General features: G+C 37.4%; 1 protein-coding gene across 2 annotated transcripts in view; it reads left to right on the forward strand.

Moving 5' to 3' along the window:
• IPCEF1 (interaction protein for cytohesin exchange factors 1) overlaps positions 1-12,091 on the forward strand; it is a 182,609-nt gene that overhangs the window by 43,068 nt on the left and 127,450 nt on the right. The window lies entirely within an intron of this gene.

The following is a 12,091-nucleotide window of genomic DNA, read 5'->3' on the forward strand; positions in this document are numbered from 1 at the left end:
GTCCACAAGCCCTAAGATAAGAGCCCCTGGAATACATCAATCGTTTTCATGTTTATGAGCATGGCTGAGATAAATCCAATTTCTTCAAGTAAATATTTGTATATAATTCCAAATGCAGTAATGAACACTTATTTTTTAAATTATCAAATGGAAATGTCATTCATTCATTTATTCATTCATATTCTTCCTTATTACCTGCCTTGTTTGTTAAAGGATTTGAGGCAACTTCCGTAGATGTATACAGCAAAATAGAATACAATTAACAGTAAGTGGAAGAGAAAGAAGGAAGAGAAGAAAAGGTTGTGTGAAAAGTAAGAAGTGTCTTTCAGTGAAGTTAATACCCAAAGTGTATGTGGGAAGGCTCTAGATCTTTACTAGAGTGCAATGGATATATTGATTCTAAGTTTTATGATATGCAATTCAAAGGGTAAAAGACAATTAGTTACAGACTCATGATCACATCTCCTGTAAAATAAAATGAGATGCCCCACTTTTTGGATTCTGAAACTAGAGAGAAATTTCTTCCATAGACTTTGTCTCATAATGACTGTCAGGGTCGGCTTGAGTGCCTGTAGTGAAAAACTATAGACTAAGTTGCTTAAACAACTTATTTCTCAGTTTCGGAGGTGGGAAGTCCTAGATCAGGGTGCCCAGATGGTCAGGTTCTGGTGACACCTCTCTTTCCAGCTTGCAGATGGCTATCTTCCTGCTGTGTCTTCCTAGGGAGGTGAGCGTGTGCTCTCTTCATATAGAAATGGGTTGAAATATATCTAGTGTAGGGGCGCCTGAGTGGCTCGGTTGGTTGAGCATCCAGCTCTTGATTTCTGCTCAGGTCATGATCCCAGGGTTGTGGGATTGAGCCTTGCATTGGGCTCCTTGCAGGGCATGGGGACTGGTTGAAATTCTCTCTCTCTCTCTCTCTCTCTCTCTCTCTCTCTCCCCCTCTACCCCTCCCCCCACTCACACACATGCTCTCGTTCTCTCCAAACTAGAAAACAATTTTTTAAAAATCTCGTGTAAGTTTTAACACCATTTTGGAAGTTTAAAGTATCATTATTACTTTCTTTTTGGTACCACCTCCTAGGAGGTACTTATTCTTAAAATGCAGATTATTAATTTTTACATGTCATGGACCTATTTGAGACTCTGATGAAAGCTATAAATGCAGACACACATTAAATTCTGCCTATAATTTTAGGGAATCATACACCTCTTAAAGCCTCAGCACTTTGAGTAGTAAATAACTCTGGGATATAGAGTAATGGATATGTCTTTAAACATATTATATAAGTATTGCTTATTGTAACTGAGTGTTTGACATGGATTGAGAACAAGCCAGTGGATTTAAGGCTCTTGGCAAGCATGGGAATGGAGCTATTCTATGCTGCAGAGTAACCAAATGCTTTCCTCGCTTGGAGAATAAGAAACCTGCAGGCACATTTAACAACACAACATACAATGCTAATATTTCAAGGTTGGAGGGATGCCTGGATCGTACAGCCTCAAATCTTGTGCCTGAAGTTCTCATGCCTCTTGGAGGACATCACAAGTCTCTGACTACCACTATTGTATCTATATATCATCTAAGGACATGACCACCCAAATGTGGGTACAGCTTCCAGACCACCCCCTCAACCTCTCCACCACCACCCTCATCATTTGCCAGAGTCCATCTGAGACCAAGCTCTTATGTGAGTAATCAGATGGCCAGGATTGATCTAGACTTTGTGGGGCCTGAATCTTAATACAGCTTGGAGAGTCTTCTTTAGGAGAAATAATAACAAAATTACAAAGAGAGAGTTGTAAGAAACTTAATATTTAAAAGACATGCTGGAAATGAGAATGAATTTCAAATTTTAAAAAGCTGACAAAATACCAAAAGCAACACATTATCTAGAAAAATAAGATAATTTTAAAATTATCTGTCTGACATGTCTCTAAAACACATTTTCCTACATTTTTAGCTGTGTGATTTTTGGTTGCTTCTTTATATAATGATTTTGTAAAATCATTTTGTCTAGAGAATATAGAAAGTAAATCCAGTCTGTCATCTAGTGTGAGTTGATCAGAATTGTTTTTTGTTTTTATTGATTATTTAGAAAAACTTCTGGCTTCCCAGTTGATTACTGGGAATGTACCTTTTTAAAATTTCTCTCTTATGTTTCTTTCAACTCTGAGGTTTACAATTTGGAAGATTTCCTCATAAAGTTGTTTCTGGTTCTGTGCATTAAAAGCCTTATTTGTCTCCACTACCCATAGAGACAGGGAGACACAGGACTTGTTTATAGTGTAATATGACCTCTGGCCCTGAGCCAGCATGTCGCCATGCCACATGAATTGGCCAGTGGGAAGTAGAGTGTCACTGGAAATTATCACTACACTTGAACTGCTAGTAGTAACTTAACTCTACATGGAAGAGAGTATGAGCAACATAAGTATATCCCGTTAACTACAAAATGAATACGTCCATCTCTAGAAATGCTGGCTCTCAGCACCGTTAGGCCACAGCTCACCCTCATGCGATTTTTTTCACTTTGCTCTCTCTCAGCCCACTCAAAGCACTGGCTCATGAGGCTGCAGCCATCTTTACAGCACCTCCGCAGAGTCATCTAGTAAGATTCCTTAGGGTATAGGTTCATGAGAACAAGGCCAAGACAGAAAAGAAGAGATAAATTTTTCTTACCATGTCTCAGTGTCCAAATCTTTCCAAGTTTTTTTTTTGTTTCTTTTTTTTTTTTTTTTTTTTTTTGACACTGGGAATGTATACTCTCTCCTGGAAAGACCTCATTCCCAATTGCAGGAGAAACATCTTACTATAGGTTCCAATAAGACAAATACCTCAGAACATCCCAGCCTAAAATCAGCATGAGAAAAGGCCACTTGGAACAGTTTGGGATCTATTTCCATTAATAGGTACAAGAGTATTTAAGGCCATAGACACATGGACCACAATATGACTACAGTGATTTTTATGATGGAAAATTTAAGCCTGATAGAACCATATGCTCCTTTCAACTATAAAACGCAGTACAGCACACATGGAATATTTTAACTGATTAATATAACTTTCTGGCAAATGCCCCAAGGTAACTGGCTGCAAAATATATGTTTGGAAAGTGGCTGAGTTAACTTATTTTATAGTTGTACTGACTACAAGCCAATTAAATGTGGAGTTAAGTCTAACAAAGATATTCCCTTTGGGCTGAGAATAGTTGGTCTGCAGCTCTTTTCAGGGTCGAAGTACCAAGGCAACTTCTCCAAAACCAGCTACAATTTAACACTCCTGGCTGGCAGCAATAATAGCTATTGTTTTTTGAATATAAGAATTACAATTTTATTACGTATCAAAGGGGAGTGTCTGTTGATTTCATCAAAAGTAGAGTAAATTGCAAAGGCACATGAAATGAATGTCTGCTTCTTCAATGCCAATGGGAAGCACAGTGTTTGTTTGAATATACTTTGCTTGTTTGTTAAAGAAGAAAGATCCAGGGGCGCATGGATGGCTTGGTCAGTTGAGCGTCCGACTTCGGCTCAGGTCATGACCACATGGTTCGTGGGTTCGAGCCCCACATCGGGCTCTGTGCTGACAGCTTGGAGCCTGGAGCCTGTCTTCAGATTCTGTGCTTCCCTCTTTCTCTGACCCTCCCCTGCTCATGCTGTCTCTCTCTCTCTCTCAAAAATAAATAAAAACATTAAAAATTTTTTTAAAGAAAGAAGAAAGATCCATTTCTCTCAATGCCTACATTCAAATAAATTAAAAATAAAAATGTTCAGAGACTAAGAACAAGTGAGAATTCTTTTAGTATAATGGTTTAACCTAAAATTTCCTCTTTTTTGGTCTTTATCTACAAAGAGGCCAAACCTGTGTTTCATTTTTAATGGAAATGGAGAGAATCTGTCCTTTTCTTCTGGGAGGAGATGTGAACACCATATACAGCAGTGGGAAAAATTTCCTCCTTTGTATATAAGGGCTTAGAAAATGAGTGATGACGTGGGGGACTGGAAGTGGCAATATGTCCACATTAGCTTCAAATGGTTAATAACAGGCATAGGATCTCTGAACTTTGGAAAAATAAATTAGATAAAATAAATTAGATAAAATAAATTAGAATACAGGTTCTAAATTTCTAAAGAAAATTTTTTTTTAAGTCATAGAACCCTTTCTTTGGAGGCAAGTATGACCTGTGGTCCTGGGTGAAACCAACACGTGCAGAGACCCCCACCCTACCCAGGCTCCCCGCAGCCCCTTCCTAGGTCCTTCCTCTTCCCACACAGAACTGGTATGTGGGTGGGCACAGAACACATACCCAGCATCATGAAGCACTGGCTGGGGATGGACTGTTTAGGTTTTAGGAGGCATTTTAAGTCATGGATGATTCACAACCTTTCTGTGATATTTGAAGAGAGCTTCTGCGTGAAGTACCCCAACAAATAGAAATACAGGTGTCCTTTCTTCCTTTGATACTGTGTGTGTGTGTGTGTGTGTGTGTGTGAGAGAGAGAGAGAGAGAGAGAGAGAGAGAGAGAGAATGGAGGGAGGGAGAGAGGAGAATAGAAGAAATATTGATAATATTGATGCTAGAAATCTAAATAGGAGTTTTTCATGCTACACTGAAAGGAGAGGAGACCCTGAACAGTTTTTCATTTTTTAAAGGAAAGCTACTCTCCGTGTCCCTTGCTTTCTTTTGGGTTTGCATCATTTTTCAGTTGAATGAACTAGGCACATTCTCAACAAATAAAAATGTCCTCTTGATTTGAGATTATATAATTGATTATATAATAACTCATGAAGTGTTTGGGAAGTTAAAGTTAAGCTTCTGGCTTAAATTTAGCTTGAGTTATTATTAAGTTTTCTACAAGTCAATTCTAGAAAAGCACTTGAGGGACGATTAGAGAAATTGTTAACGTGGTGTGTATATGAAATACATTCTAATATATTTTCTAATGTGTCCTTAAATTTTTTTAAGGAAATTATTTTAAGGTTCTCTAAAATTGAGCTGGATGACCCTGAATCTTACGCTTTCCTATTAACAGTAGACTTGAGGCAAACAATCTCTGCATTCTGCTGCTTATGTGGCTCTTTCCCTAAAAGAACATAAAAGCTTTAAAGAATGAAATATTTGAGGTTGTTCCAATCGTTGAACCTTGAAAGTGTTACTGGTCTTGTTCTCAAAAGCACTTTTGTGCTTCATGTGCTGGTTTTCAAACACTGAAAATGTACATGTGGACTTTCAGATTATTCTGCACCCTAGGACCTCTGGCTCAACAACTGAGATAAGAAAAGAATGCTCTTCAGAATATTACAGCTCATTAGGGTGCTGCCTAAAATCTCATCCATGCCTGATAAAGTTAGTGGAATGTCATGGCCTCTGCTGTGATTAAAGGTTCTAAATATGAGTTATCAAGCAGCTCAGATATATTATATTAGCTATAATCCACATCCATGCAGAGCTCTAAGATGAGGCCTTGTAGACACAGAGCTGTATATACAGAATACCTCTGGTTGCATTACAACTTTTCCAAATGAATGGAAGAAAATGGAGCAGGAAGTACACATTAGGAACAGGTGTCTCTGGGCTTTGAGATTATAGGTGATTTTTGTTTTGTTTTAGCAACTTTTCTATTGTATTTTAAAATTTATAACAAGGCAGATATGTATTTTTTTTGTATCAAAGTTTTATTCCTAAGCAGTGGAATAGATGCTGTAGTTATTGGCAGAACCAACCTTTTAGTAAGGACACGCTGAATATACCCTGTGGCTTCCAACACTCAATAGTAGGCACCATTGTCAGACGTGCATATCAACTTTGGGTTTAAAATCACACCCATGGTGGTGATCAAGAGGCAGCTCTATGCAAGAAGGACCAAACAGCTAGAAATGTAGTCACTTTAGACCAATAGGGAAGAGAAGAGAAGCGGGAGATTTACTGTGTAATAAACATTTAGCACCTGCAGGCTATCTCCTCCTCCCTCCTACCATTGGAAATTGGGAGTGGGTGGCTCCTGACAGTCTCTTTCACTTTAATGTTTTCTTTGACCTTACCTAAAACCAGGGACGCGGATACCCATGTAAACAGCATTTTATGTGGAATGTACATTTTGGTCAGAGAGAGGTACAGAAGAAGACTTTTCCTCCCTGGAGGAAGTTGACACAGATGAGCCTCTACTCCTGGGAGTGTCTAGGGAGAGGGCAACGGAACTTTGGAGTGGGCTAATAAGGTTAAAATATGTGATTTTGGCCTCTGAGAGAAGCAGAGTCGGGAGTGGCAAAACTCTGAAGTGACTTTTGTTCTTAGAATTCTCCTGCCTTCTTTATGTTCCCCTTCTGGGGCAGCTCGCTTCCTGCCCTCATGGCCATCTCTGGCGGTCAAGATCCCTACAATAATACGCCCTTGAAATTCCTCACCCCCAAGGCCTTTTTTCCTTCAGTTTTCTCTTCGTTCTTTTCTTTTTCCCAGTGCTTTGCCTTCATCCTCGTCAAACGTACCACAGAGCTCACAGTATATCAAGGATCAAAACATGGAAAAGTTTGAGTCATGCACTTGCCTCCTTCACATAGCTAATAATTTGGAATAGTTTATTTATTTATTATAATTTACAATGATTCCAAATTATTGAAAACAATAGTATTTTGAACCGTGTCAGGGCGAGAGTCCGCTGACAAGATCTGTGAGGTCAGACAGCAGCCAACCCACCGCTAATGCGCACGCGAGTCAAGGCGGGTCGCCTCCCCCGCAGGCAGTGAGCAGCTGAACCATTTCAGAAAGGGCTCAGGGAGAGTCAGGTGCCCTGCCCGGAGGGTGGGGTGGGGGGAGGGTGTGAGTGTCTCAGAGCCCTGGGGAAGAGGGGCTAAACTTCTCTGCAGTTGAGGTTTAGGCATTACACACGTGCCTGAAGCCCAGGTCCCCAAAAGGAGGGGACTGGGAGAGCCCCGGGAATGCTGGTAAAAGCCTAGATGAGCGAAGAAGTCTGGCTGCGTGGGAAGAGGCATTGCTCTGGCATTGACCCTTCCTGTTCTTGCCCCTCCGTAGCCCCTCTCTCTTCTAGAGTGTCTGTGGGTTCCTAAGGGAGAGAGCTGTGGTCAAAGGAAGGCATGTATCACTGCGGAGAGTCCTCATCAACGTAAGGGTCAGAAACAGGGGCACCTGGGTGCCCCGCTTCGGCTCAGGTCATGACCTCCTGGTCTGCCTGCACAAATTAAGTAATAATCAGAGTTCAATAAATGTTGGCTATTTTTATCTTCATTGTTTTGGGGAGATCCCTTCTGTCTACTTAACCATCTACTTACTTTCAAGTGATTATGTAGATTTTATGTGATCCAATATGATGAATTTTGGCTGTGTTTTTAAGCAGAGGAATTGCTTCTCAGGATGTATTAGAAAACGGTTAGATTAAACCTTAAGTGGACTGAACTTTTAAAAGTTCAGAGGAAAGTTTTAAAAGTCATTGTGGCATCTCGAAGTTGAATTTTTACCAAATAAAAAAATTGGGCACTGATGTCATTTTATGCTCCAGGAAGATTGTGAGAATAACTAATAACACTTGGTGGAGGTTAATATAGTATTGAAAGTAGTAATTTTAACAATTTTGAACTCATTTTCAAAGACATAATTGGAATAATTTTCAATAGACATCAGTCTTTATTTGGGGGGAAATTACAGTGATTAAATTAACGGCAGGCAGCCTCTCTTATTGTTATTTGAAGATAATAGTCTGTTGGGGATTGGTGGGAAAAAAATGAATGATACATGTTCTATTAAAGACTTTATAACTGAAAAAAATTTCATCACTCATCTGTCTGGCTACAATTTATATACTAAAAGCGTAATGATCAGATGCAGCTTCCTTTACTGTATTTGGCCTGGAAAACTAATCCAAATGAACAATGAGAATAATGCTTTTCCTAGGATTAAAATATAGATTTTTCTTTTAGGGAGATGAATAATATGCCAGTTCAAAAGAAAATAATATGCTTGCAGAACTCTGTGCAAGTTGAAAGAAAAGAGATTTGTTCCTTTGTTAAGTATTTTCAGGTTTCTGTCTCTGCTTCCTTATGAAATTGAACACTGGACAAGGGCAATAATATCATACCCATTATGTAGGCATTTGAAATTACTCTTTTACTTTGAAATGAGGCAATCAAATCACTGAATGCTGATAAATTGTTCATGGATGAAAGAATAAGTGGATCTTGATCTGTCATCTCAGCTTTAGGCTCTTTGGGTGTGGCAAAGTGGCTTTTATCAGTGGAAAATATCACTCTGTGTCCTCAAGATCTTTCCAAACTCAGTAGGATTTAGATAGTGTGTCTGAGTGTAAATACCACCCAAATAGGCATCTGCACTTGTTCTTACCTGGACATGGGTGTAAAAGTTGTCTGTAAAAGTTGTCTGGCTTTTACTCCCATAAGTACCCATGACTTACGGATAGGAAATCCTAATGTTTAAGCTCTTTCTGGCTGGAATGTCTACTTAAGGATCTATGCATTGGTTGTGAATCAAGTTACATACACTGATAACCAAACTTTTCCTGATTGGATCCTAAACTAAACATTATTGGGACTGTGAGGTTCAAAAGTAAAAGGAAAATTAAAAAGTAACTAATTTAATATGCTTAGAAGTTCTTGTAGTAATATTGATTACTATGCTATGAAAAAGAAATGCTGTTTTCATGCTTTGGGAAGCAGAAGGAATTGACAAAAAGTCTTGTTCTGGGGAGAAAAGAAGAGCTGGTGAATTACTAGTTACACCAAATGCAAAGACATAAAAGTGAACAAAGCCAATTACTTGGCATTCAATACAGCTAACATTCATCTTCTTTTATATTGTTTCTGCTTTGATTATTGTAATTTCAAGTCATTACAGTTAGAAAATGTTTTGATAAGGCATAATATTACATTGCCTTGTAATTTAGCGTACTAGAGCTGTAAGGCACAGAGTGTGGACAATGGAGAGTGCAGGCTGTAGAAGAGAAAAATCGTCTAGATTTATTTCATGTGAAAGCACAGGGCTTCTTACTCAGGATGAGACTTGCAGTATTACTATCCTTAATTTTTGGCCACAGATACTGTCTCCTAGTTCCATAAACTTGCAAAAATTGTCATTCAAACAGAAAAGATGATCAAAAATACCTACCTGGTGGAGTTGTGCAAATCGAGTAAATGAATCCCATGGCAGAGCATTTTGTAAATTGCAAACTATGACATTAATTTACTTTGTAGAAGGCAATCACAAAGTGTTATTAAGTGACTGAAAGAACATATTAACCCAACCTAATTTGTACTTTTTCTAATGTATAAAAAGAAGAAAAACATTCCAACTTCACATGTGTCTCTGCCAAAATTTTCACCTGAGTGTAATTGTGAAGAGACAATTAGATAAACTTAATTTGAGGGACATTACACAGAAAACAACAGGTGTGAACTCTACAAAAATGTCAATTGTCAAAGACAATTTGTATATATTGTCATATGTATATGACATATATACAATAATGATTCTTGATTGAATCCTGGCTTTAAAATAAAATGTAATAACTACCCAGACTGAGACAATTGGGAAAATTTGAGCTGTTTATTAGATAACGTTATTATATCAAATTTCCTAAGTGTGTTTATTGTTTTGTAATTATGGTAGGATATTTGTTCTTAGGAGGTACATGCTACAGTTGTGTTTTTTAAAGTTTTTATTTATATTCCAATTAGTTAATACACAGTGTAATGTTAGTTTCAGGTATACAATTTAGTGATTCAACACTTCCTATATATCACCAGATGCCCATCACAAAACTGCATTCTTTAATATCCATCATCTATTTAACCCATCCCCCCAAACATCTCCCTTTGGTAACTATCGTTTTGTTCTCCAGAGTTAAGAGTTTGTTTCTTGGTTTGCCTCTCTCTCTCTCTCTCTCTCTCTCTCCCCCCACCCCCATCTCTTTGTTTGTTTGCTTTGTTTCTTAAATTCCACATATGAGTGAAATCATATGGTATTTGCTTTTCTCTGACTGACTTCATTTAGTTAATACTCTCTAGCTCCATCCATGTCATTGCAAATGGCAAGATTTCATTCTTTTTTTATGGTGGAGTAATATTCCATTATATAATACACACACACACACACACACACACACACACACATACACACACACATCACCTCTTCCACTTGGGTTATTTACAAAGTTTGGCTATTGTAGATAAAGCTGCTATAAAACATTGCAATATATGTATCCCTTTGGATTAGTAATTTTGTATTCTTTGGATAAATACATAGTAGTGCAATTGCTGAATCATAGGTAGTTATATTTTTAACTTTTTGAGGAACCTCCATACTGTTTTCCAGAGTGGTTGTGCCAGTGTGCATTCCCACCAGCAGTGCAGGAGGGTTCCCCTTTCTCCACATCCTCTCCAACACCTATTTCTTGTGTTGTTGATTTTAGCCATTCTGACAGGTACAAGGTGATATCCATGCTAAAGATTTTCCGGATGAACCATCTTTATAGGTAATTCTCAAATGGTTTGGTAAAATATTTACATATATAGACAGAGGTAAAGCAAATGTGGCAAAATGGTAATAATTTTAGAATCTAGTGAAGGCTACTCAGGTGTTCATTGTTAAATATTCCCACAGATTTTTATTGTTTAAAAAAATTCAAAATGAAAAGTTGGAGGAAGATTTATAAAGTTAAAAAGCCCAAATACTCAAAACACTTGAGTCATTAAAAAACAGATCTTTAAATATATCTGTCCTTTACAGATCATGTTTTTCTACCATCTCATTGTGCTGTGAGATATAAATATATAGGCTTAAAAAAGAAGAATCTTGCAGCAAAAGCGGTGCTTGAAGGAAATTTATAGAATGGAATGCATATATTAGAAAAGAAGGAAGATCTAAAATCAATAACCTAAGTTTCCATTTTGGAAGCTTAGAAAAAGAAGAACAAATTAAATCCAAAGTAAGAAGAAGAAAAATAATAATATTATTAGCAACAATCAATGAAATGGAAAACAGGCAATTAACCAGCTTTCATGGAAGCTGTAATCATGTCACCTCTTTCATTTCTGATATTAGTAACTTGTGTCTTCTCTCTTTTTTTCTCACTTAGCCTGGCTTGAAGTTAATTGATTTTATTGGTCTTCTCAAAGATGCAGCTTTTGGTGTCATTGAGTTTCTCTATTGAAAACTTACGTCTGCACAAAAATCTGCACGTGGATATTTATAGCAACTTATTCACAACTGCTACAACTGAGAAGCAACCAAAATGCCCTTCAGTGGGTGAAGGGATAAAGAAACTGATACGTTTAGACAATGGAATATTATTAAGTGCTAAAAGGAAATATGTTATTGAGCTATAAAAAGACATGGAGGAAACTTTAATGCATATTACTGGGTGAAAGGAGCCCATATGAGAAGGCTACACACTGTATGACTACAGCTCTTTGACATTCTGGAAAACACAAAACTATGGAGACAATAAAAGTTCAGTGGTTGTAAGGGTGGGAGAAATGAATATGCAGAGCACAGAGGACTTTAAGGGTGATGAAAATGCTATAATATTATATCATATGATATTATAATGTATGATATAATGATAGATATATGTCATTGTACATTTTTCTATAAACATAGAGTGTACAACACCAATAGCGAACTGTAAGGTAAACTATGAACTTTAGCTAATTACAGTGTGTCATGTAGGTTCATCCTTGGTAAAAAAAAAAAAAAAAGTATATATATACATATACATATACCATTCTGGTGAATGATGTTAATAATGGGGGAGACTATGCACCTGTGCAGGCACATGTGGGACATAGGGGACATCTCTATATCTTCCTCTCAATTTTACTGTAAACCTAAAACCGCTCTGAAAACTGAAGCCTTACAAAAATCTGTACTTTTCAAAACTTATGATTTAGGCAATGAGTGGGATGATTATTACTAATATGAAACATTTTCCCACTGACAGAATTCCAGGAAAACAGATGGAAGTTCTAAATCAATGGGCACATCTTTCAAGATATTTAAAAGCAAAGTAAAAATATATCTTGAGGAGTGTTCAAAGGAATTTGAACATTATTTTCACTTTATCTT

Source organism: Hyaena hyaena, unplaced genomic scaffold (assembly GCF_003009895.1).
Source record: "Hyaena hyaena isolate Hyena2069 unplaced genomic scaffold, ASM300989v1 scaffold_81, whole genome shotgun sequence".
Taxonomy (NCBI): domain Eukaryota; kingdom Metazoa; phylum Chordata; class Mammalia; order Carnivora; family Hyaenidae; genus Hyaena; species Hyaena hyaena.